This window comes from Salvelinus sp. IW2-2015, linkage group LG2 (assembly GCF_002910315.2).
Source record: "Salvelinus sp. IW2-2015 linkage group LG2, ASM291031v2, whole genome shotgun sequence".
Taxonomy (NCBI): Eukaryota; Metazoa; Chordata; class Actinopteri; order Salmoniformes; family Salmonidae; genus Salvelinus; species Salvelinus sp. IW2-2015.
Genome location: NC_036839.1, coordinates 13,247,788 through 13,274,847, shown reverse-complemented (window position 1 = coordinate 13,274,847; position 27,060 = coordinate 13,247,788). Strand labels below are relative to the sequence as shown.

General features: G+C 43.9%; 1 protein-coding gene across 1 annotated transcript in view; it reads left to right on the top strand.

Moving 5' to 3' along the window:
* Nucleotides 1–27,060, top strand: part of LOC111972715 (bromodomain adjacent to zinc finger domain protein 2B-like) — a 90,024-nt gene that overhangs the window by 4,581 nt on the left and 58,383 nt on the right. Inside the window, exon 2 of the mRNA XM_070449334.1 lies at nt 6,842–6,883. The gene's annotated coding sequence lies outside the window, so the exon portion shown is untranslated. The remainder of the gene's footprint in view (nt 1–6,841; nt 6,884–27,060) is intronic.

Here is a 27,060-nt window from a genome sequence, read left to right as displayed (position 1 = left end):
GACTTCGGCTGCATATTTTCAGCCATTTTCTTCAAATCTGAAAATGTTGTGAAGCCATGCCCATTTTCTGAAGAATTGCATTAGGGGCCCAAAAAGTACGGGAATAGTGTCATGCACTTTGTATTTTGTTGAATTTAGTATGACATCCGGGAACTTTTTGGCATACTAACTATATCCATACTATGACCAATAAGCATACTATATACTCCATTCACGTCACGGTTAGTATGAGTCTTTGAACACAGCTAAGGTTTTATTTATTTTTCTAGTTGGTGTTCCGAATGGTCAAGATTAAAGAGTTTGTCACAAACGTGGGCAAATGTTTTATTTTGCTTACTGGGGTTAATATAGCTATCTCTATCCGCATTAGGCTAAATGAGGTTGTTGTGATTTAGTAGCTTCTCTCTGAATAGTCACCATTGCCATCTTGAGTGTGAGGCTATTAACAAGGCTGGGGGGTCAGCCTCTTTTCTATCTTTTGGTGGGATGTGAAAGGGGCCCAAGTGTGTTTTGGCTCTCCTCAAAGGATGAACTAAACCCATCAGTAATTATGGCAGCCGTCCTGATGGAGGACTGGCAATTGTGTGTTTTCACACCATTTCTTTCCCCTGTCCCTCCTGTTCGTACCCTTTTTCACAAGCTTGCACTCATTAATCAAAGACGCTGAACTCCTGCTGAGGGCTGAGAGGTTCATCAAATTGGCAGCCGGTTCACTGTAAAGAACAGCATGGCGAGGCTGTTAACACAGGCATAAATAAATCTAAGGTTGTCTTTGTATGCAAACCATGGAGGTTAATACTGTATAATTCAATGTCCTCTCTTTTTGTTTTCATAATAAAATAAAATAATTTAAGGCTTGACGTGAGTCCTTTTGTAGGTCAGGGTTGACACATTCTGACTGGCTGATCCGTAGAACATTAGGCAGGGTCGTTTATTAGGAATATGTCAGGGAGTGGGAGATTACACATTTTCCCTTCTGGTTTATTTTTCCGCTCCTGGAGATGGTTGTCATGTCTTAGCTGAAGCAGGGATGCTCCAATGATTGAAGTTCCCTGCTGTGATAATGAGCTCCATGTTTGAAATGCCAATAGTTAGGCCCGTTTTGTTTGGCAGCTTACTGCTATTTGCATCCTTAGCCGAAATTGCATGTACTGTAGTACACATCTAAACTGCTGGGATTTTGGAGGCCAGAGAGGGTTCTGAGATTTGGTGAATAGACTATAGCGTACGTAGGATAGAAAAGTATATGTACAGCAATAGTTGAATAGGATTGTCTGGACTGGAATACATATGAAATTAGTAAAACGGTATGTATTATTAAAGTGACCAGTGTTCCATGTCTATGTACATAGGGCAGCAGCCTCTAAGGTGCAGGGTTGAGGAACCGGGTGGTAGCCGACTAGTGACAGTGACTATGTTCAGAGCAGGGTACTGAGTGGAGGCAGGCTAGTGATGGCTATTTAACAGTCTGATGGCTTTGAGGTAGAAGCTGTTTTTCAGTCTCGGTCCCAGCTTTGATGCACCTGCACTGACCTCGCCTTCTGGATGATAGTGGGGTGAACAGGTCGTGGCTCGGGTGGCTGAGGTCCTTGATTAGCTTTTGGGCCTCCCTGTGACATTGGGTGCTGTAGATGTCCTGGAGGGTAGGCAGTGTGCCCCCGGTGATGCATGGGCAGACCGCACCACCCTTTGGAGAGCCCTGCGGTTGCGGACGGTGCAGTTGTCATACCAGGTAGTGATACAGCTCGACAGGATGCTCTCAATGGTGCATCTGTAAAAGTTTGTGAGGGTCTTAGGGGCCAAGCTGAATTCCTGTTGCGCCTCCTTCACCGCGATGTCTGTTTGGGTGGACCATTTCAGATTGTCAGTAATGTGTACGCTGATGAACTTGAAGCTTTTCACCTCCTCCGCTGCGGCCCTGTGGATGGGTGCTTGCTCCCTCTGTTGTCTCCTGAAGTCCACAATCGGTTCCTTCATTTTGTTGAGGGAGAGGTTATTTTCCCGGCACCATTCCGCCAGGGCTCTCACCTCCTCCCTGTTGGCTGTCTTGTTGTTGGGATTCAGCCCTACCACTGTTGTGGTGTCTGCAAACTTGATGATTGAGTTGGAGGTGTGCATGGTCACGCAGACATGGGTGAACAAGGAGTACAGGAGGGGTCTGAGCAAGCACCCTTGTGGGGCCCCTGTGTTGAGGATCAGCGTAGTGGAGGTGTTGTTTCCTACCTTCACCACCTGGGGGCAGCACGTCAGGAAGTCCAGGACCAAGTTGCACCAGGCAGGTTTCAGACCCAGGGCCCCAAGCTTAATGATGAGCTTGGAGGGTACTATGGTGTTGAAGGCTGAGCTGTAGTCAATGAACAGCATTCTTACATAGGTATTCCTCTTGTCCAGATGGGATAGGGCAGTGTGCAGTGCGATTGCATCATCCGTGGATCTATTGGGGCGGTATGCAAACTGCAGTGGGTCTAGGGTGTCGGCTAAGGTGGAGGTGATATGATCCTTAACTAGCCTCTCAATGCTACGTATGTATTCATAATTCAGGACAGCTGGTTGCAGTATGAGTGAAGACGTTCACTGGCTGTTATAACCCATTCCACTCACACCAAGATTGTGCTTCAGCAACGCCCTGTTTTATTTATTGATCTTCATGCATTTAAAATCGGTCACTACTGCCACAAAGGCTTGCCATTTTAGCTGTGCTAGCAGGTCTGCTGCAGCCACGGTTTTAAAGATGCACTATGCGGAAATCACTCCGCCATTTCCTGGTTGCTAAAATTGCTAATTTCAGTTTGTGACAAAACAAGCATGTAGAGAATCATTGTACCATCTAAACTGCTGTGAAATATATTTTCTATACCCAAAAATGTTGTAATTTCAGCTGTTTGAAGCTGGTGTGCAAAACTGAAATTAAAAGACTCTTAAGACTCTGAAATTAAAAGAAACTTAAGAACGGGAAGCATAGAAATAGCGTACATAGAACATATCTACTGCTTCTTAGACTTGCTTTCAATGCGTGACAGAAATGTGAGGTATAGATCTATGTGCATTTAGTCAGGTCTCCCAAAACGTTACATATTGCAGCTTTAAATATTACATTTATCGAACACTGCATGAAATTACAAGGAAAAGGGGAAAACAGTTGTGAATGTGTGTCAGTAGAGACCAACATTGGATACATTCTTCTTTGTTGATTCAAGCTCTGCTTAATGTCTCCCAAGATGCAGGAGGGGGAAGGAGGGAATAGGACCCTGCCACTCCACATGATTGTAGGAAAGACGGATGACATTTGTGCATTTAGAACAATGCTAATCCATTCCCCTTTAACCTCCATTACAACTCTTCCGGACACTTTTCCATGTTAACAATACTTGTTCAGCTTATTTAGTTAGTAGCCTAAACGTCTTTATTGGATCATGGCACCAACTGCAGGAACCTGTTTTAGCTGAGTGGTTTAAAATGATCCCCAGTGTGTGGAAGGAGTGGATTATCAGGAATTATTTGTATGAGCATGGAGATGTCTCACAACATGTGGGCCTGCTACACTACAGTAGGTGGGATTATTAGGCTATTCCTCATTTCTGCTAGTGCTGCATCATCAGGTGAAGACACAAGATTACGTTATCAGGAATGAAAGTGTTACAAGTTGTGACCGGGTATTGCGTTAGGCCTACATGTTTGAGGTTGGTAAATGACCTGAAGACGTTAAGACGCTGTTAGTTTGACAGACAAAACAGTCTTCTGCTGAACTCCCTAATAAACGGTGAAACTCTGTAATCTATCACAGCTGTGTGGAGAGGATGGGAAAAGGAAACCTGGAACATAACTGTTTTTTTTTTTTTTTTACTCATCACGGTTGTTGAGCTTTCTCTCAAGGTAAGTTTCATGCTATTGTCTCTCTTCTTTAAGTGATGCCACGGAAAGACGGCTAGCCGTAACATGAGAAGGTTCAGCCCATGCAGTTCAAAAGGAACTACTGGGAAAGACCTTTTATTTGAGGCCGGGGAGTGACCTTTTACGCTCCCAGCGCTGGATGAAACATCAGAGAAAAGAGATAATATCTATCTCCCGCTCGCCCTCTGCTGTTGTTCAAACTACAAAATGGCACAGATGGAGTTGCAGGAAGAGCCTGTCTGTTGTGGTGAGGGCTAAATAGTGTATTAATTGCACTTTGCAGAGGTTGTTATTGATGTGTGAGTTGTGTGGAGATAGAAACGGCTCCTCCAGGCTATGGCAAATCCTCTGGGAGAGCTCCCCGGTGTAATCCAAATATTTAGAGCTAATTTAAACATACAGGCATCTTTTAGGAAACAACTCATTTCTCTCTGCCCTACCATTTTCGGCGCTCGGGGATGCAACAGCACTCCCTCTTGTCAGAACATCTCAGTGTTCCTCAAGTGGATTTGAATCCTGTTGCTGATGAAGGCGTAGGAATGTGTCCGGGGAATGCCACACAACCAAGGATCCAAAACGTTTATCATTTGGGCCTATTTCCTCTGATTCTGTCTCAAAAGAGAATAAGATATCATGTTCTCTCTCCGGTCATGTTTTAGACCAGAGCCAGCATGGCAGGGAAGGATTTGTCCAGGTGACTCTGTGAGAAATGATTTTGTTTGTTGTTGCAGCATTTGGAAACCATTACAGCTGTGCAGCCCTGCTGGTTTGATCATGCTACACAGTGTAATGAGTGGTTTAGATCTGTTGCTGGCTGGGCCGTAGAATCTGTGTCCACTTGTTACTCTGTGATGAGGCATTCTTTAGTCAGCCCATGCTGTTGTATGTAGGCTAAACCTTCTCCAATGTGCCTCAGTCTTGGCCTGTAGGCCTATTTATATTGATTTTCTTAACCAACATTGAAACCGATCAAATTGTATTTGTCACATGCGGCAAATACAACAGGTGTACACCTTAGCGTGAAATGCTTAATTACAAGCCCTTAACCAACAATTCAATGCCATGTATGGTGGATCCAGGACAGCTTAGACCCAGGCCTTGATCCAATTCGTTAGCCCCCCCCCCACCCCCCTGTAGACTATAGGACAACATGAGTTTAACATGTGCTTTCTCCAACGTTTTCTTCATCTGCTTTTAATTTCCATAAACCTCACCGTAGAGGGACAACATACGGGTTGTCAACTATCATCTTCACTGAGTTTACAGCTAGTCAAACCTTATTACCAGGTTAGGCTGTATGGTGTGTAACCTAAGATCCTGTTAAGTACTGGTAGTTTTAGGTTATGCTAAACAGGAGGAGAAAATACTCTGTCTTCTATCAACACCAGGTGAATCAGGATGGATTTGTTACCAAGCTGTAGCAGGAGGAGGCGTGTTTCTCTAATTAGTGTGTAATTGATACCCATCCTTTGAGTGAATAAAGATGGAGGCACACTCCTTAGATACCAGTAATTGGCTTGAAGCCATTTTGAGCGAAGCATTTGCTAGGATAGGGAAATGGCATAGCCCGCAGCAGCAGTCGTAGCAAGATTACGATGACTGAGAGAAAATAGCCTCCTGAGCTGAAATGGCACAAGTGTAGTTTAACAGCATCCTGTTTGCCTCGCTCAGTAAACAGTGCTCACTGAGAACAGTTCCTAGAGAGGATTGTCCAAAAAGCAAGTTAGGCCTAGGCCTAATCAAGTGCAGCAGGAGAATGACGTGTTTGAGTTCATATGTTACAGGCTGGTGTTCAGATAAATCATAGGTAGGCCAGGCCCAGGAATCTGTGCCCATACTTGCCTGCTTCATCTGTAGGCCGTCTTGAGTTCTAGACTCCAGTCCTGGAGCGCCGAACAAATAGAATAGAAACCCTTTATGTTCATCTCCTCTATGATGAAAACGAATGAGTAGTCTGATTTATAAAGACTTCAGTACATTGTTGATTTTATAGGCTGTCTTTTTAAATGATGATGATCATTGTCATAACGTTGACGTGATCGCTTCCATTGACGTTGGGCCTACTGCTGACAGTCATTGTTTGTGCTGCTATAATCGTCTGTTGTATGAACACTAGTCATGTCTGTTTCCCTTGGCTCCATTGTGAAGCCGTAGTCGTCCTGTAGACGGATTGCGTGGTGGACTAGGGGAATTTGAGTGATGCGTCGAGGCTGTAAATCATGCGTGCTTAAGTCTGCTGCTGACACCGGGTGTTAAACTGCCGCAGCCCTCGTTTCCTTCACATTCCAATTGAAACGAACCCAGATGGAAATGTGTAATGAAATACAAGAAATTTGCTGTCTTGCCAGAAATGTTTGGGAGTGCTTATGCAAGTGCTGTTTCTGGTGATCCAAATCTCCCAGGATGATATGCGTGTTGGTGGAGAGGAGAGAAGGGGAGCGTGATTTGTGGATGAGCTGAGATCTGCCTTAGTGTGTCGAGCTCCACGCCAGTGTGACGCGACTCCTCCAGCAACGTGAGAGGAGAGACACCACCAGCATGTCACACGCTTTCTCTCAATCCACTGCACTGACTGACAAACAGCTGCTGGACTTGAGACAGACACTCATCTGAGTACAAATAGGAGGATCTGTCTAGATGTGAAATATTTTAGACTACTTAGCCATTGATTTGTTAGATATGGCTATATTCCAATTGTAGCTGATTTTTGTTGTCATATTTGAAATGCACCAGCCTTTTGTTTTGTTTGATCGGTCCATAATGCAAAGCTGCTGCAGCAGGGCTTTGATTCCCTGTCGATGTTAGAATGGATAAGGTATTCCCCCTCAAGGCCTAAACCCATTCGAGTTAGCATTTTTATTTTCGTATTGCTTTCAGGCAGGAATTATGGTGAATGAATAAATCAATAAAATAAAGCAATTAAGCCGAGTGTTGTCGTCTTCTGTTTCAGCTTGCAGAGCCGTGATGTCACAGAATTGAGGATCCTTCAACAGTAAGTGTTTGGTCACACTGACTGCATTCTAATCGCCCATCGCTGCTGTAAACAATTTTGTCCCCTCTGTTTGTGTTTGAAGTCCCAGTTTCTTTTTTTTGTTGTGTTTTTTGTGTCCGAAAATCTGTTTATTTTGTCAAATTGGACTTTGAAAGTCACGAAGGGATAGGCTACTGGACTAAGCACAACTCTTCAGTTCAAAGCATTATTTAGGTATAGGATTAGAGCATTTTCCAATTAGGCCTAGATTTAACAAGGCCCTCTTTAATGGAATTAGTTTGTGCTACAGTACACTTTGCTCTCAGTTTGCGAATTTCTAATTAGTTTGCCCGTCTTGCATGGAATTAGCATGTCAAAGTTTCAAAACATACTAATCTGTATGAAAAGAAGCATTCTATTACTTTTGGCTATTTCCAAATAAATTACTGTCAACCAAATTGGGGTAATTGGTGGAGTTTGAGCTGTCCTTTGTTTTGAAATTGAAAGTGAGCCACTTTGCATAAAGAAGCTTTGAATAGTGGCTGCATGGCTGCCTCTGTAAATAGTAGTGTAGTGTTGCACCCCAGACAATGTCAGGAGGGCTCTCAAAGCTTCAGCTCCACTCCTATCAGACAGTCTGACTTACTACTGCAACAGTCACTACCACACGGTGTGAGGAGCCCCACAGTTATTTGCGGTGCATTGTAGAACACATGTTTACAACACAAAAGCCTCAGAGAAATGCCTCAAAGTCCCTCGATTCAGGAATCGCGCAAACCTCCGGCGTTTACTGTAAATACTTCAGTCTTTCAGTCGTTGGGTTTCTGTACTGGTTTTTCAACCGTTGCATACAGTGTGAGAAAGAGCAGGTATTATCAGGTGTCTAGTGTATGTCACTGATAGCAAGACAGTGTTATTGCTGGACTTCCCCTTTCCTCTTGGCTGCGTGTCGGGCCTCTTAGGGCTGCTATAGCCGAGGCTTGACGGTCTAACGAACTTTCACTGTTCCATTCTTCAACGGTAAAACGTCCAACCAAAACAGTGTGTTACATACCTGTTTTCTCCCTCCGGCAGCATTTGAAATGTGTATTGTTGAAAGTAAAAGGGCAATTCGAAGTAACCATCGGCAACATGTTATTTTCTACTGAAGTCGATGTGCTAAACCGAGGGCAGGGACGTTCTTCAGGTAACTTTGTGATCCTGAGGAAAACCCTATTAGAATCTGTGTGACCCTGCCAGGAGACGGGTCATCCACAGCGTTCCAGAAAGAGTTGAAATGGGGATTGAGGAGAGGAATCCCATCATCCCAGATCCTGCCCAGGTTGTGTGTTATGGGAACCTTCCAGAATGTACTATGGTAGTCATCAGTAACCTTGAGTTTACCTAGAAGCCTGCCTGACTCTACTCCTGCTCTTATTGCTGAAAAGGCTGAGGAGACAGGATGGGAGAAGTAGGTAGATGAGAAGTGGGAGAGGGAAGGGGTTCGGAGAGCCCTATTGACTGGTGTGTTTTACTGAGATGCCCGGCCCCCGGTGGGGGGGGTTTGAGTGTGCTGAAACACCAGTGATATTTTTCTATTTCTCCTTTAAAAAAAATTATATTTATGTCCTCCCTACAGTTAACGGTGTAGCTTCAAAGAGTGTATTTTGCGACGGGCCTGAATGGCTAACAGATTGCTGTGGCTGTGTAATATGATGTGGTAGTAAATACTCGAGCCTCAGCCTCCGCTCTTCCTCCTCCCTGCTCTGTGCCAGGGGGTGGAGAGGGAAGGACGAGGAGAGAGAGCTGGTGATGAAAGAACTCTTTTCAAAGTTGATTCCTAACGCTACACGTGTGTCTGTATCAGTGTACTACAACTAGTGATGGGGGGGGGGTCGATACAGTTACGATATCTGGATTTGTACCATTTTGACAATATTGCAATATTATTTTTGAATTAGTTGTCTGTACCGGCACCAAAACTCCAGTATTTGTCCTTCATAGCTTGTTCTCCATCTTCTTTTTAAATAGGGAGCACATTTATTTCCATGACTGATCAAAACTCATTTTCTCATGGCCCTCTCTTCTCCCTCTCCAGCAGACATACACTGAGTATACCAAACATTAGGAACACCCTCCTAAATATTGAGTTGCACCCCGCCCTTTTGCCCTCAGAACAGCCTCAATTCATCGGGGCATAGACTATAAGGTGTCGAAGGCATTCCACAGGGATGCTGGCCAATGTTGACTCAGATGCTTCTCGCAGTTGTCAAGTTGGCTGGATGTCCTTTGGGTGGTGGATCATTCTTGATACACACAAGAAACTGTTGAGCGTGGAAAACCCAGCAGCGTCGCAGTTCTTGACACAAACCGGTGCGCCTGGCACCTAATACCATACCCTGTTCAAAGGCACTTAAATCTTTTGTCTTGCACATTCACCCTCTGAATGGCACACATACACAATCCATGTCTCAATTGTCTCGAGGCTTAAAAATCCTTCTTTAACCTGTCTCCTCCCCTTCATCTACACTGAGGTGGATTTAACATGTGACATCAATAAGGGATCATAGCTTTCACCTGGATTCACCTGGTCAGTCTGTCATGGAAAGAGTATGTTCTTAATGTGTTGCACACTCACTGGCCTACACACAATACCCTATAAAGCAGACATTGAATGTTCCTGAGTGGCCTAGTTAGAGTTTTGACTTATATCATCTTGAAAATCCTAGGCAAGACTTGAAAATGGCTGTCTAGCAATGATCAACAACCAACTTGACAGAGCTTGAAGAATTTAAAAAAGAATGTGCAAATATTGTACAATCCAGTTGTGCAAAGCTCTTAGAGACTTACCCAGAAAGACTCACTGCTGTAATTGCTGTCAAATATGATTATTGACTTAAGGGTGTGAATATGTATGTAAATTAGACTTCTTTACTTCATTTTCAATACATTTGCAAACATTTCTAAAAACATGTTTTCACTTTGTCATTTTGGGGTATTGTGTGTAGATGGGTGACAACAGAAAAACTTTTGATCAATGTTGAATTCAGGCTGTAACACAACAAAATGTGGAATAAGTCACAGGGTATGAATGTCAATCACATGTATTTATAAAGCCATTTTTACATCAGCAGATGTCACAAAGTGCTTATACAGAAACCCAGCCTAAAACCTGAAACGGCAAGCAATGCAGATTTAGAAGCAGACTACTTTCTGAAGGCACTGTATCGTGATAATATCCTATCTTGAGGTCCTTGGCCATTCCCAGCCCTAACTACAACATCAGTTATTTTTAGCGTAAGTAGATCGCAAGACTGTGAATAACAGACCAGCGCTGTTGTGAGGAACCGTAGTCAAGGTGGTGTGTTTTCCAAGGAGTCAGTGATGCTGAAGCAGAGCGCTCCACCTCATTCGATTGGGACTGCAAGGTGTTTTAATGACTGGGGTGTGTCCCAAATGGCACCCTATTCCCTGTATAGTCCACTACTTTTGACCAGAACCCCATTGGCCCTTGTCAAAAGTAGTGCACCACAATGGGTAGAGGGTGCCATTCGGAACACAGCCAGATAGTCAATCCCCGGCGAGCCCAGGGAGAGTAGAACAAACCCCAAAGGTCACGAGCAGTGGGCGGCTGGGCCGCGAGATGCTAGGACTTCACAATGGATTGCATCAGCCCTGGCTGAATCTCCTCTCCTACAAACTGTTCTATTATATTGCTGGGTTCCTCCAACCAAACTTTGTCCCCTGTGTTTGGTTTTAGTGCTGGTTGCTCACATGTCAGTTAGGCTATGCACTATGGCTATGCACTGTGCTGCCTCAGGAGGTTGAAGAAATTTGGCTTGTAACAGGAAAGCCAGTAAGATCATCAAGAACCTCAGCCACCTGAGCCAAAGCCTGTTCACCCTGCTACCATCTAGAAGGCGGAGACAGTACAGGTGAATCAAAGCTGGGACCGAGAGCCTGAGAAATAGCTTCCATCTCCAGGCCATCAGAATGTTAAATAGTCACAACTAGCCTTAGTCACTGTTCTAGCCAGCTACCACCCGGTACTCTACCCTGCACCTTAGAGACTGCTGCCCAATGTACATAGTCATTGAACACTGGTCACTTTAATAATGTTTTACTAAGGATGCACGATATATCGGAATCGGACGATATTAGCTAAAAATGCCAACATCTGTGTCGGCCCGATGTCTGTCTAGTTTAACGCCGATGTGCATACCTATATTTCTATTTAACCTTTATTTAACTAGGCAAGTCAGTTTAGAACAAATTCTTATTTACAATGACGGCCTACACCAGCCAAACCCGGACGACGCTGGGCCAATTGTGTGCCGCGCTATGGGACTCCCAACCGGTTGTGATACAGCCTGGATTCGAACCAGGGTCTGTGGTGACGCCTCTAGCACTGAGATGCTGTGCCTTAGACCGCTGCGCCATTCGGGAGCCCAGGTATAACGTAGGTAGATGACGTAATGACTCCACAAAAAATACGGCGTTACACAGAACCAAAGCAGAAAAATACTATGCGCACACTTCCAACAACTAAACAAGTTGAAGTTGTGCTGTCATTTGAAAGAGTAAGAATATTTCAGATAGACAACTTAACGCCAAGATAATGGAATTCATTGCCCTTGACAGTCAACCGTTCTGTCGTGGATGATGTTGGATTTCGCTGACTGGTAGAGCACCTCGAGCCCCGGTACACACAACCAAGTCGGCTCTATCTTTCAGATGTTGCCCTACCGGAGTTGCACAGTATTGTCGAAATGCACATCTATGAGCTACTTGCTATGGGCGTCACTGCTATTAGCTTCACGACTGACATTTGGACCAGCGATGCCAGCCCCATGAGCATGCTGAGTCTGACAGCACAGTGGGTCGATGAGGATTTCGTACTGAGGAAAGCCGTATTGCATGCTCAAGAATGTGCTGGTTCTCATACCACTGCTACCATTTCAATGGCATTTGAGAACATGTTTGAAACTTGGAAACATGAACACACTCCTAGCTCCAACTGACTGGAGAAATAAGCTAATCAACTGCATCTGCAGCAGATATGATACCCTCTGTCATGGCATTGAAACGACTGTTCAACAAAACTGCCCACACAGACCGTGGGGTTAACTTGCGAAAGTACTTGAGGCTGTGAACAAGCGAGGCTGTGAACAAGCGATTCGGTGCCATTCTCTCTGAGCCTCTACTGTGTCGCCACCATGCTCGATGCTAGGTACAATGACTGCTACTTCAACGCAGACAAGAAACAGGGTTTACATGAAATGTTAGACACAGCTGGACAAGATGGAAACGGACACAGTGACAGTGCGCACCGAGGAAGAGAGGCCACGGACGGACAGACTGAAACTTCACTGCTTGACATGTATCATGAAATTCTGGTTGAGACTGAACAAATGAACAACAAAACAGCACAGCAAGTAAGTGAAAGAAATGGGTTTTGATTATGTTTTACTGGTAATAGGGGCATGCGTAAATGCCAACAAAATAACTTTTTGGTGTGTGTGTTTCAACTATTTAACTGTACTAGAATGCTTAAAAGGCCGCTAAACATTTTTAATATCGGGTTTCTTTTTCTTTCTTTTTTTGCAATAAAAATATTGGGTATCGATGAAATGGAATATTGGTGCATCCCTAATGTTTACATACTGTTTTACTCTATATGTAAGTACTGTGTTCTATTCATCCTATATTACTACTGCTGTTCACACCTTTTCTATTCACCTACTGTCCATTACATGGAGTGTACAAGACATTAGGAACACCTGCTCTTTCCATGACCTAGACTGACTAGGTGAATCTAGGTGAAAGCTATGATCCCTTATTGATGTCACTTGAAATCCACTTCAATCAGTGTAGATGTAGGAGAGGAGATCGGTTAAAGAAGGATTTTTAAGCCTTGAGACATGGTTTGTGTATGTGTGCCATTCAGAGGGTGAATGGGCAAGACAATATTTAATTGACTTTGGACGGGGTATGGTGCCAGGGTAGGTGCCAGGCAAACTGGTTTGGGTGTGTCAAGAACTGCAACGTTGCTGGGTGTTCATGCTCAACAGTTTTCCGTGTGTATCAAGAATGGTCCCAGTCAGGGCCTCCCGGGTGGCGCAGTGGTCTAGGGCACTGCATCGCAGTGCTAGCTGCGCCACCAGAGTCTCTGGGTTCGCGCCCAGGCTCTGTCGCAGCTGCCGTGACCGGGAGGTCCGTGGGGCGACGCACAATTGGGCTAGCGTCGTCCGGGTTAGGGAGGGTTTGGCCGGTAGGGATATCCTTGTCTCATCGCGCTCCAGCGACTCCTGTGGCGGGACGGGCGCAGTGCGCGCTAACCAAGGGGGCCAGGTGCACGGTGTTTCCTCCGACACATTGGTGCGGCTGGCTTCCGGGTTGGAGGCGCGCTGTGTTAAGAAGCGTGCGGCTTGGTTGGGTTGTGCTTCGGAGGACGCGTGGCTTTCGACCTTCGTCTCTCCCGAGCCCTGTACGGGAGTTGTAGCGATGAGACAAGATAGTAATTACTAGCGATTGGATACACGAAAATTGGGGAGAAGGGGGATACCAAAAAAAAAAAAAAAGAATGGTCCCAGTCAAAAGTTTGCATACCTACTCATTCAAGCATTTTCCTTTATTTTTTATACTATTTTCTACATTGTAGAATACTAGTGAAGACATCAAACTACGAAATAACACATGGAATCATGTAACCAAAAAAGTATTAAACAAATATTTTTATATTTAGATTCTTCTAAGCCGCCCTTTGCTTTGGACACTTGGCTTTCTCTGAACCAGATTCACCCTACAATGCTTTTTCAATAGTCCTGAAGGAGTTCCCGCATATGCTGAGCAGTTGTTGGCTGGTTTTCCTTCACTCTGCGGTCCAACTCATCCCAAACCATCTTAATTGGGTTGAGGTTGGTTGATTGTGGAGGCGCAGGTCATGTGACGCAGCACTCCATCACTCTCCTTCTTGGTCAAATAGCCCTTACTCAGCCTGGAGGTGTGTTGGGTCATTGTCCTGTTGAAAAACAAATGATAGTCCCACTAAGCGCAAACCAGATGGGATGGCGTATCGCTGCAGAATGCTGTGTAGCCATGCTGGTTAAGTGTGCCTTGAATTCTAAATAAATCACTGACAGTGTTACCAGCAAAGCACATCACACCACCTCCGTGCTTCACGGTGGAACCACACATGCGGAGATTATCGTTACCTACTCCACATCTTCCAAAGACACAGCGGATGGAACCAAAAATCTCCAATTTGGAGCTTGTCTAATGTCCATTGCTCGTGTTTCTTGGCCCATGCAAGTCTCTTCTTATTGGTGTCCTTTAGTAGTGGTTTCTTTGCAGCAATTCGACCATGAAGGCCTGGTTCACGCAGCCTCCTCTGAACAGTTGATGTTGAGATGTGTCTGTTACTTGAACTCTGTGAAGCATTAATTTGGGCTGCAATTTCTGAGGCTGGTAACTCTAATGAACTTATCCTCTGCAGCAGAGGTAACTCTGGGTCTTCCTTTCTTGTGGCGGTCCTCGTGAGAGACAGTTTCATCATAGCGCTTGATGGTTTTTGTGATTGCAGTTGAAATGTTCCGTATTGACTGACCTTCAATGTCTTAAAGTAGTAATGGGCTTGGTCTTTTATTAAATAGGGCTATCTTCTGTATACCCCCCCTACCTTGTCACAACACCACTGATAGGCTCAAACGCATTAAGGAAAGAAATTCCACAAATGTACTTTTAAGAAGGCACACCTGTTAATTGAAATTCATTCCAGGTGACTACTGCACCTCATGAAGCTGTCATCAAGGCAACGGGTGGCTACTTTGAAACATTTCAAATATACAAAATATTTGTTTTAACACTTTTTTTCTTTTGTTGGTTACTACATGATTCCATATGTGTTATTTCATAGTTTTGTTGTCTTCATTATTATTCTACAATGTAGAAAATAGTAAAGATAAATCCTTGAATGAGTAGGTGTGTCCAGAATGTGTGTTTAAGTGTGTGTGTATATATATATTTTTTTGGTTTGTTATTTATTCCAGTCTCTTACATTGCTCGTTCTAATATTTCTTAATTTATATTTTTTCTGGATAGTGTGTTCGTTTTAAATATTTTTATTGTTAGATATTATTGCACTGTTGGAGCTAAAACACAAGCATTATGCTGCACCTGCGACAATGTCTGCAAATCTGTGTACGCTACCAATAAACGTAGATTTTTATGCTAACATTTAATGTAGGCTATTCATTCAGTTAAGCCCTAATACAGTCTGCGAGATATCGTGCTACACTTGAGCTTGTTCAGCGTCAGACCGCTCTCTCTGAAAGGCGACCGTCTGGGAGAAACATCAGTGGGGCTTTACACTTGTGAATTATGCAGCATACTGGTAACCTCATCCGACACCGATGGTGTTTGTTTTATGCTACTTTGTAATGTGCTAATTGTCAACAACTGTGCTGTGGTCAGCAGCTTTACTGATGTACTGTGGAGACCGAGAAGTCAGACTTTTGTCACTTCTCATCTGCTTAACCTCTCTGGAGTCTTGTATCTTTGTTCAATACATTCCCTGAATGAATTCATCCTCAGATCTTCGGTGGAGACGTTAGATATTGCTTGTCATTGGAAGGGTGTAAACCACTCGTTCCGTCTCCCCTGTGTGACTGGTGCATGCATGCCTTGCTGCTAATGTGTGCACAAATGGAGCCAAATATTTATGCCTCTTCGGAAAGACAAATATAGCTGGAAATAATGTACCCTAATGAAGCACACTGCCATGATTCAGTTGCGCTGTTGCACTACCGTGATTGTTGCGCTTCAATTTGCAAAGCGATTGTAGGTCATCCGCAGTGAGCCGCGTATCTGCATATGGAGAGGGGGGAAAAGACCGTCGGGGCTAGGTGGTTGGGTGTGTTGTAAAAGCAGGCAGGCTGAGGACTGCAGGAGGGCAAGGGTGGAGATGCGAGGGAGGCCGAGGCAGGGGATTTGTGTGTCTCTGCTGGCTGAGACAGCTGGGGTCAGGGTGGCTGTGCTCCCCGGGGATCTGGCTGGAGGGAGGTGGTCACACAGGTCTTGCTTTAAGTGCTGTCTCCTAAACAGATAGGATAGATCCCACTGCCCCCCCCCCCCCTTCTTTTCTCTCTGGTGTTACATACTAACCTCAGTACCCCCCCTGGCGGAGGTATCACCGAACTTGAAACAAAGCCAGTTGAAGCATTTTAGTTTGACTAACGTGTGCTTAGTACAAGGCCTAGTGTGACCTTTCTCTCAAGACCATGAGAAACAGCCCCATTTGAAGCAACCACGCATCAGGGAATTTCCATATCTCATTCTGGCTATGATTGGATTTGTGCGTTGTTCCTCTCTTTTAAAGGCAGTGGGAATAAGGTATAACTGTGAACGTGAGGGAAGTAATTACAGAATCGGTATTTGAAGCTGAGGGATGAGCTCCGGCCAGCTGCGCCCACTACAGACGCTAATTTGTTGTCAATAAACTTGAACTAATCCCGGCGCTTCCCCTCAGGGTCGAGAGGTCAGGAAAGACAGGGCCTTGGGACAGCACTGGCATGGTCTACACAAGGGAGTTTTTCTAATAGGAGAGGAGGCTGTCCCATAAGTGTCTCTGTGGTTTGGTGTGCAGATGGCGAAGGGGAGAATTGAATTCTCTTTAGTATCATTGGGTTGTTAGGACCAGCTGTCTGCCTTTCCCTTAATTCTGGCATTGAGACTTCGGCAGAGGCCAGGGGATTTTTCCACCCTCTCACTCTGACTCCCATCGCCTCTGAGGGCTGGCAAAATGCACACCACACACTATGCACGGCAAGATGATCCTTTCAGACCGTGTTCCCTGAAATCACTGTGATTTGCAGGTAAAGCATCCCGCTCTCATTACTTTGGCGTGATTTAAATCCTTCCCACTTCGCCAATCACCTCTTATTACCATTTGAGTGTGAATTATAATGGGTTGGGAATCTCGCACAGATCTGAAAAGGCTTCAATAATATTGATGCTAATAAAATGCTGTCCTTCCAGGAACTGCATAAATGCCACTTAGCTGTATGACTGCTGTGCTCTGTGGCGGGCTGGGCTGGCAGCCTGCAGTGCACTGCCGCCTGCAGGGAGGAGATCTGTACCGTCAGCGCATCAGACGCACGTAGAGGTGATACCAAGGTGAAAGCTAGACTTGCAGAATGGTTGGGAATCATTGGTATTCTGAATCGGAGGCTGCGAATGGCTCGGTGGCAGATGGAGTCTTTGTCAGGGAAGAGGAATGGCAGCTCGGGAGCAATGGGGCTGTTTTTCCCCCTATCAGCTCTCTCGGCTGGCTGGCGGGGGCTGACCTTCCACCACTCACCGGGATCTCTTTCTCCCACTTTGATCAATTATCCCCCTCCCTTTGTTTACAAGGAATGTGCAAAAATGATTCAAATGACAATTTAAGGGAAAGATCTGTATGTGGAGTCAGGAAACTAGCATTGGCTTGTGCTGTGTAGGGCTTAGGCAAAAAAACATATTTTTTTAAAGCACTGCCATTTTTCATCATTCCTAAGAGGGACCCTGTATTTAATGAATATTACTGCTAGGCTACCTGCTGTTTGTCTAAAATGTAGGCTATTTTCGTCAGGTAATCATAAAAACCAACGTAGATAGTCAAATGCTAGATACAGCAAACTGCTACACAGAGATTTAGCCTAAGTGCTTTGGTTCTCTCACTCCCATTGGTCCTGTACTTGATTAAATACACTGTGTGTGTGCAAGTGTTTACACGGACATCAAATGTAAACACGGGTATCTTTTTCTGGCTGAACATAGGAGAAACACTGTAAATAGGTTCTCTGCGTTTGTTTTGTTTAACAATTACGATCATTGATTTGACTAAACCTGATCGTTAAACAAGATTTGCAATGGATTAGCCTACTTCTAATGACTTAAACACTCTGCTATAAATGACGTAAGTTGCATAAGTAAGGCTATACTCTTTTGGCACAAACAGATGTTTAGCAGAATGGCAATTACACTTAATTTATGATATTTGGAGTCATGAAATGGCTCAGGATTTTCTTGTCCAAATAACATTTTAAAATGCATTGTTTGCGAAAACAACCTTTTTAATACGGTCAGAAAATGCAAGCTTTCGGAGACTATTTGTACATGCCCAGAATAAAATCGTCATAAAATGCAATCATCATTCTTGGCTGTGAGCAAATTCAAGATAAGACAAAAATATTGAAAGGTCAGGGAGAGAAATGAGAAAAAAAACAAACGATGCAACAAAAAAAAATGCGAGTGACACTGAGACCCCGGTTTAATATGTATGTATTTCAGCTTGATGGTTGATTTCATTAGCAGCTCTCATTGTTATGCATCAACTGTTCTCCTGCAGCAAAATGAATATTGTATTCACTTGGCCTGAATATTCAGGAGGAAATGTTTAGCTTTTAGAATGCATCCTTCAGGAATAAAAAAAAAAGAAGCGTTGCTTCCCATCCCTGCCTGCCCTCACGGTCACAATTAATACGATTCGAGTGCCTGTCATTCACTCCAGATGTCGGCTAATTTGCCAAGTGGTGTTAAGTTGCTCTCGCTAATTTGGCCTCGTTTTCCCAGGCAAGTGTATGCTGGTTTTCGTATACTCCACCAAATATGTGTTTTGTTGTACAAACGAATGGTTGACAGATGCTGTCATTGTAGTTGGTTTCTAGTCTGTTAGACATGGTTCTCCTGAAGCAGCAGGCTTGAATGAGACTGAAGAGGATCCTATTGTAGGATTACAGCCAAACATGTACAGTCAAACTAGAAACAGTATTTGTACGATTTTCAAATGTAAACAGTATAAAGGGTATAGTACAATACACGTGTTAGCCTACACTGAGTGTACAAAACATTAAGAACACCTTCCTAATATTGAGTTGCACACCCCTTTGCCTGCAGAACAGCCTCAATTTGTCGGGGCATGGAATCTACAAGGTGTCAAGCGATCTACAGGGACTCCAATGCTTCCCACAGTTGTGTCAAGTTGGCCGGATGTCCTTTTGGTGGTGGACCGTTCTTTATACACACGGGAAACTGTTGAGTGTGGGGAAAAACCCAGCAGCGCTGCAGTTCTTGACACACTCAAACCGGTTTGTCTGGCACTTACTACCATACTCCGTTCAAAGGCACTTTAAATCTTTGGTCTTGCCCATTCACCCTCCGAATGGCACACATACACAATCTATCTCAATTGTCTCAAGGCTTAAAAATCCTTCTTTAACCTGTCTCCTCACCTTCATCTGCACTGTTTTGAGTGAAGTGGATTTAACAGGTGACATCAGTAAGGCATCATAGCTTTCACCTGGATTCATTGACTACAGCTCAGCATTCAACACCATAGTTCCCTCAAAGCTCATCACTAAGCTAAGGATCCTGGGACTAAACACCTCCCTCTGCAACTGGATCCTGGACTTCCTGACGGGCCGCCCCCAGGTGGTGAGGGTAGGTAGCAACACATCCACCACGCTGATCCTCAACACTGGAGGCCCCTCAGGGGTGTGTGCTCAGTCTCCTCCTGTACTCCCTGTTCACCCATGACTGTGTGGCCAGGTACGACCCCAACACCATCATTAAGTTTGCAGACAACACAACAGTGGAAGGCCTGATCACCGACAACGATGAGACAGCCTATAGGGAGGAGGTCAGAGACCTGGCCGGGTGGTGCCAGAATAACAACCTATCCCTCAACGTAATCAAGACTAAGGAGATGATTGTGGACTACAGGAAAAGGAGTACTGAGCACGCCCCCATTCTCATCAATGGGGCTGTAGTGGAGCAGGTTGAGAGCTTCAAGTTCCTTGGTGTCCACATCACCAACAAACTAGAATGGTCCAAACACACCAAGACAGTTGTAAAGAGGGCACGCAAAGCTTATTCCCCCTCAGGAAACTAAAAAGATTTGGCATGGGTCCTCAGATCTTCAAAAGGTTCTACAGCTGCAACATCGAGAGCATCCTGAGTGGTTGCATCACTGCCTGGTATGACAACTGCTCGTCCTCTGACCGCAAGGCACTACAGAGGGTAGTGCATACGGCCCAGTACATCACTGGGGCTAAGCGGCCTGCCATCCAGGACCTCTACAGCAGGCGGTGTCAGAGGAAGGCCCTAAAAATTGTCAAAGACCCCAGCCACCCCAGTCATAGACTTTTCTCTCTACTACCGCACGGCAAGCGGTACCGCAGCGCCAAGTCTAGGACAAAAAGGCTTCTCAACAGCTTTTACCCCCAAGCCATAATATTTGCACTGTGTGTGTATGTCCCCCCCCCCCCCAAAAAAAACCCNAATATTTGCACTGTGTGTGTATGTCCCCCCCCCCCCCAAAAAAAACCCTCTTTATACTGCTGCTACTCTCTGTTTACCATATATGCATAGTCACTTTAACTATACATTCATGTACATACTACCTCAATTAGCCCGACTAACTGGTGCCTGTATATAGCCTCGCTACTGTATATAGCCTCGCCACTGTTATTATCCTGTTGTATTCGGCGCATGTGACACAAACGTTGATTTGTTTCACCTGGTCAGTCTGTCATTGAAAGAGCAGGTCTTCCTAATGTTTTGTACAATAGCAGTGAAACCTAGCAATAAGAATGGATGTGAGTTTAGTGCTGATAGAGTACAGAGTCCTGTCCCACTGCTGTGGTGTGCTGCAGCTCCCAGCTCTTACAGACAAATCAACCTGCCAGTTAGCTGGACCCGCTCCGGTCTACAGTCCCATTTTCAAATGCAAGACCGGCCAGCCAAGCAGTAGGCCTGACTCCTGTCTCACTCCACGAGCAATCTAATGAAATGGATATCGTCGAGATCCCTTTACCCTACAGAAAGCCTTGTACAGTTGCTCAAGGTTAACTGAGATGAGTTGTATCTCAATAGGAGAGGCAAACAGCACTGAATAGTATTAAGTGGGATAATGTGGTGTTTAGGAAAAGCTGTGGCGTGTCCTTGGTGAGACTGATAAAAGCACTGACCGGGCATATTGGCCATGGAGCTGTTGTGTACACCAGTACTGCCTCAGGAATCCTTGTTTGTCAGGCACAAGTGAAAGGATATAGTGTGCATCCCAAATGGCACCCGAATCCCTTAGTGCACTAGACAAGGGCTCCCGTCAAAAGTAGTAACCTAAATATGGAATAGGCTGCTATTGGGGACACGTCTGTAGTTTCTCGTGAAACAACAATGAAATGATTTTCACTTTCCCATTTATAAATCGTAAATCACATGTTATAGTCTAACAGTACAGGAACATCTTTTAAGGAACATTTCTAAACTGTACCTGTGGTCAAAGTCATTGAGTCTGTCAAGGCCTGTTTCACAATGCGATGAGAATCCCCCCATTTATGTGAAGCCTAATGCAGAGGTGTAGCCTGTCTTTGCGAGAGGTTGTTGTTGTATCTGAAACCCTGGAAGTCAAGAGGCAGTTATTTTCTTTCCTCTGTATTGAGGGTGTGATTTTCCTGTTATGCCAGGCATCTGTCCTGCCCTGTTTCAGGCCCTGCTGCACACAGCACACTGGCGGTAACAGGAGCTGTGTGTGAGGAGGAGCAGGACGCTCTCTCCGTGTGCAACTTGCTCTGTTTCACACCAGCTTCTATACACCTGGGCCTGCTAGCAAAACACAAACCGTGAGGAATCTTAGAGGGCATACAGGTGGTAGGCAACACCAAATAGGGGTGTTTGACTGTTATTGCTGTTATGGTTTGAAAAGCTTCATGACTATGTGAAAGCATCTCATCAGCTCCAATTTAAGCCTTTTGGAATGGCTTGCACCTTCGTTATCTTGCGGTGACTTACAGCACCTGAGATTTTGTGGCAAGGAAAGGGTTCATGTTGGTTTTTGCCTTGAATACTGGAGGGGAGTGTTCGGGATGTGTGAAACTTCCGAGGAATTGTGAGGTTCATGTGGTCACAGGTGACCGAGGAGCCCGTCTATGTTTTCGCATGCAAATGAGTGTAGAGCCGCCAGAGCCACTCCCGCTGAGAATTCACTTCATTCATTTCAGTCTGCCCTTCAGTCTCTGTCAGCACGCCGCGGTTAGATATTTTACCCCAGGATGGTGTCTTGTGAATGTTGAGTGCACTGTAAAAGGCTATTTGTGTGTCCGTGTGCGTGCCTATCTCTACCCTGAGATCACATAGACCTAGCATTCATACAAGCCATGAGATTTAAAAAAGAAATAAAAAAAATCCCAGACCACTTCAGAATTCTGCTGGGCAGGGATGAGCAGTTGAAGTAGTCCCAGATGTTGTATGGAAATGAATGGGCTAGATTAGCCCACTCACCGTAGCCTCATTCTCAGAAACCTTGTGATGTGGTGATTGAAAGATGTGGGCTCAGTCCAGTCCACAGTCAAAGCAGTCTTTGTGCTAGCAGACAGCACAGCTTTAAACAGGTTTAGTAACATGCCTCTTGTCATGGTAAAACAATCTTTTTGGTTTCGCATCACTCACAAGCAACGACAAAGGTTTTTATTAGCCTACAGTATGGTGAGAGCTTTTGTATTACTTATGGACATAATTGACCCTAGGTTGTATTCGATTACACAGTATAGGCTAGTTTAGTGTGACGTCAACAAGGAATATTTTGTTCCTCAGGTTGTAAAGTAGCAAGTGATTTTTAGCCATTTTTAAAATGATTGTTTTTATAAGCTGAATCAGACAATGTTGGATAATAAATTATAGGATAGAACACCATATGAGGTATGTTGGTACATTTATCTATAGACTGATTTCCTTCACAGTAAAAAAAGCCAACTGCCTTGAAAAAGCAGCTGTTTTCAAACGCAGTTGGAACTAAGTAGTAGCCTCTATTGCAACAATAATTTCTTTAAAATATAGTGTTAGGGGAAAAATTTATATTTGCGTATCGGGATATTATTTTGACAATATTGCGATATTATTTTTGCACAAGTTGGTTGTACCTGCACAAAAACTTTTCCTCCATAACTCGTTCTCCAACTTTTTAAATAGGGAACCAATTTGTTTTCAGCACATTTTATATTTCCATGACTGATCAAAACTCGTTTTATCATGGCTCTCTCTTGTCCCTCTGCAGCAGACATGTGGTTAGCAATATGCTTGGAACATCGAATCACAATTAAAATCTGTGTCGAATCGCAATGCATATAGAATCGTGAAAATCGTAATGCATATCGTATCGGCACCTAAGCGTCGTGATGATATTGTATCTTGAGGTCCCTGGCAATGCCCAGCCCTAATGGAATATCCTTCTTTTAACGTGAACATTTACAGCTTTCTAAGGCCGTAGAGCAGRGTATTAGGCTGCACATTTAGCTAGGATATGGTATGAAGTGGAGCACTGAGGCCCAGAGAAGTGCACACTGGGATTATGGAAACGTTCATTTAGCAGAGAGGAGCTCTTTTTTTTCTTTTTTTTAAGATGGCTCAGAGGCAGAAAGGAAATTAGTTATTTTCTCTGCACATTCATCAAAATAAAAATAGTCTGATGAGTATCCCAYGTGACTTTCAGCCCTGAATACACTTGGTATAGGATCCACTGCTGCACACCCACACATTCACTGTTAACTCTCCGATGAATTTCAGGTGTTTTGGAGCAATATTAAAATCGACTCTCTGTTCCTGCTGCTTCTCCTTTTTTTTTAGTCTCAAATCTTTTGTCCTCCATTTCGTTCTGTAAGGAATACAGGATTTTGAAATATGACATGGTCTACTTTATTTGTGAATCTGAACATCATGACAGCAAAAAGAAATACTAGGATCTGACCACAATGTTATTGGAAAACAATACACGAGTATGGGACAAGTTATGAGATCTTCACTAGGGATGATCATACTATTACGTACAAGGTTCTGACACCACTYTCTGATAACCTTTTCCTTTTAATGGCTGACAAACACCGTGCAGACAGAGGTTACATACGCCACATGTCTCGCTGCCTCTCGTCCGGAGACGAATCCAGGGTATCAGAGAGCTCACATAATAGCGTGTGTTTTTATTTTCAACGTCATCTTTTTTTTCTGTGGACTGATGCGTGAAGGGTGTTTGGAAGGTGTGCAGCAGGAAGTGCAGTGGAGTGATTGCAGCATTCTTTTATTTTTGTATAATTTTTTTTGCTTTCTGTTTACACTTTGATATAACCTGAAAAGGCACCCTATTCCAAATCGGCTCATTAGTCATTTTTAAAACATGTCATTTCAGTCTCTGATAGCAAATAGTCCTACAGTGATTTGGTTAGCTGTTGCTTGAACACTTCCTCTGTGTTTCTTAGTACTAGTTAATGATCGTGATGGGGGGGAAATCAATAGTTGCATATCTGGATATKATTTTTGACAATATCATATTGCTTTGACAATATCACAATATACTTTTTACGCTAGTTGGCTGTACCTGCACCAAAACTCCAGTATTTTTCCTTCATATCTTGTTCTCCATCTTAAATACGGAGGCAAATAGTTTTTTCTCATTTTTTTCCCCCATGACTGATGATCAACTTGTTTTCTCATGGCTCTCTTGTCCCTTTGCAGCAGACATATGGTGAGCAATATGTTTGGAACATTGAATCGCAATAAAATCATTGAATCGTAATACATTTAGAATCGTGAGAATCGCAACACATATCATAAGGGCACCTAAGTATCGTGATAACATCTATRGTGAGGTCCCTGGCATTTCCCAGTCCTAGTTAACGATAGACTTATCTCTGATTTGACTTCGCAAAAACATTTGCTTGGCTCAGCTATTTGAATGGACAGGCCCTGCATATACCATACCATAGTAAGTAAATACAGACCTAACTGTTTATTATTCATTGACATATCCTAACATTTCTAGTTATGTTAATGTAGGGGTCTGTGCTAAGGAATCCCCCAATGTGGGGTGGGGGGGGAACGATGCTTTTCTTTCACTTTGACATCTGTTTCCCAAATTAAGTTAAGATGTCTCTGTGATGCTTTACAGCGGTGAAAACTGTGATCCTGTTAACGAAGTTAAAGTTGATTTAGACGTAACGACGGTCTTTGACAGATGTGCGGTACCGCCAAGGCCATGCTCTGACTTTTTCCTTCTGTAAATGACATAACTAAATCGGATTGGGGGATCTGTAGCCATGCAGGCCAGGGCCTGTATCCACAAAGCATCTGAGTAGGAGTGCTGATCTAGGGTCAGTTTTGCCTTTTAGATTATAATGAATCATTTTACCTTTATTTAACTCCGCAAGTCAGTTAAGAACAAATTATTATTTGCAATGATGGCCTATGGACGGGTTGGGACCTGATCCTAGATCAGCACTCCTACTCTGAGTCACTTTTTGGATACAGGCCCAGCTCTATGATGGAGCTCATACACTTTAAGAGGTCTTCGGACAGACCACTTACATACTGTATGGAGCTTAAACACATTTTTTCTGAATACCTCTCGGGCTCGGCAAACAGAGAGGCCAACAATTTGCCCCCACATATTTTGGGATATCTCTGGTATCAGCTACTGGGACCAATTTTTGCTTGTCTAAAAAAACAACTGTGCTCTATGGCCCAGACTGGCCTAGTTGTTTTAGCCAGGAGAGCCTTCATATTGTGGTACTGCAGACAAGCCTCAGACGGCTTGTATGCCAAGGAACTAGGCTGTGATTGGCTCTTAAACAGGAACAGGTGTCAGGACAACAGATTAGCGCAACGTTACTGCCGTCGTAGGTTTACTGTAAGAGCACAAGCAAGCAAAAGGCCTAAATTCACTGTTATTCATTCTGCAATTATTTCCTCTCAACCAGAGGGAAACATAAGCACCCTGACTGTTGGTCTAGCCACTGTCAGTTTACATACTGTCAGAAATTCAAACCGTTTTAGATTTAACTGCGAATGCTAATTTACAGCCTAATTGGTATGAGGATCATGGAGTTAATATCTGTGCTCAAGGTTTGTTTTGATCATCCTGAATTTCATGGGATTGTTGTACTACTGTGGTGGTTGTTGAATAGAAAGACACCTGAAAAAACAACTTCACATCAAGACATTTTAAAAGCACACCAAGAACACAATAGAAATGTCTGGTTAGCTTGCCGTTCCATTAATGCCCCCCAAAAGTATTGAGTCCTTCTTTAAAGGTGCACAGGGTTACTTAGGCTTTTTTTTTTTTTTTTTTTTTACAGTAATGCCTGCTCTCTGAGTGAAGCGTGGGATGTTCACGTTGCGATATTCATGTGTTCTAAATGGTCACTTACACTTAGCCCTGGGCAAGCCCCGGCCAACCTGGGATCGGGATTCAAGTGGCTCTCGTAGAAATTAGGCCAAATGTGAAACACTCTTTTATTCATCATAGCTGAATACAAATTGCTTCATTGTGTGACTTTTGCCCTCAAACATCAAAAGGACATGCCATTTTTATAATTAAATTCCTCCGGAATTAACCATTTTTGTCTTTGTGGTAATAGTCTCCACACTAGCATATTTATTGAGCGTCCAAGCAGTTGTTGAGGTGTCTATTCTCCCTTTGATATCCCTTACCCAATGGGTCATTCCACCTCAAAAAGCACAAAGAGGATTTCGACACCCACTATCTCAGATTGTTCTGAAATCGTATAGAAACAGATAAGCATTCCTCAACCATTATTTTGTTGCAATATAATTTGATCTCTGAGAATTTAAGCTAATTGATTGCACACAAATTAGCCATTTGAATTTCTCTGATTCTTCATATAATCTAAAATAAATATTGTATCAAACATTTGATTTGAGGCCATTATTCTTCCTAACAATGAGTAAGACATGAGGAATTCAATAAAAATCAAAGCCACCCATGGACCCCCCCCACGGCAATCCCACCCCAACAACCAGTATACAGTATCAGTTCTCTGTCTGACAAGTTAGTATGGAGCTGCGACTTGGAGTATTGCTTCTTCATCCTATGTGATGTGAATCTGGTCCGATGAAGCGGATGCTAAGCTACAGGACTGTTTCGCTAGCACAGACTCAAATATGTTCTGGGATTGAGGAGTTTGCCTAATCAGTCACCGGCTTCACTAACAAGTGACGTCGTCATCCCCACAGTGACCATACGTACATATCCCAACCAGAAATCATGTATTATGGACAACATTTGCTTTCAAGGAGCAGGACACCAATCCGGACACTTATAAGAAATCCCGCAATGCCCTCCGATGAACCATCAAACAGACAAAGTACAACTAAGATCGAACCTACTACACCGG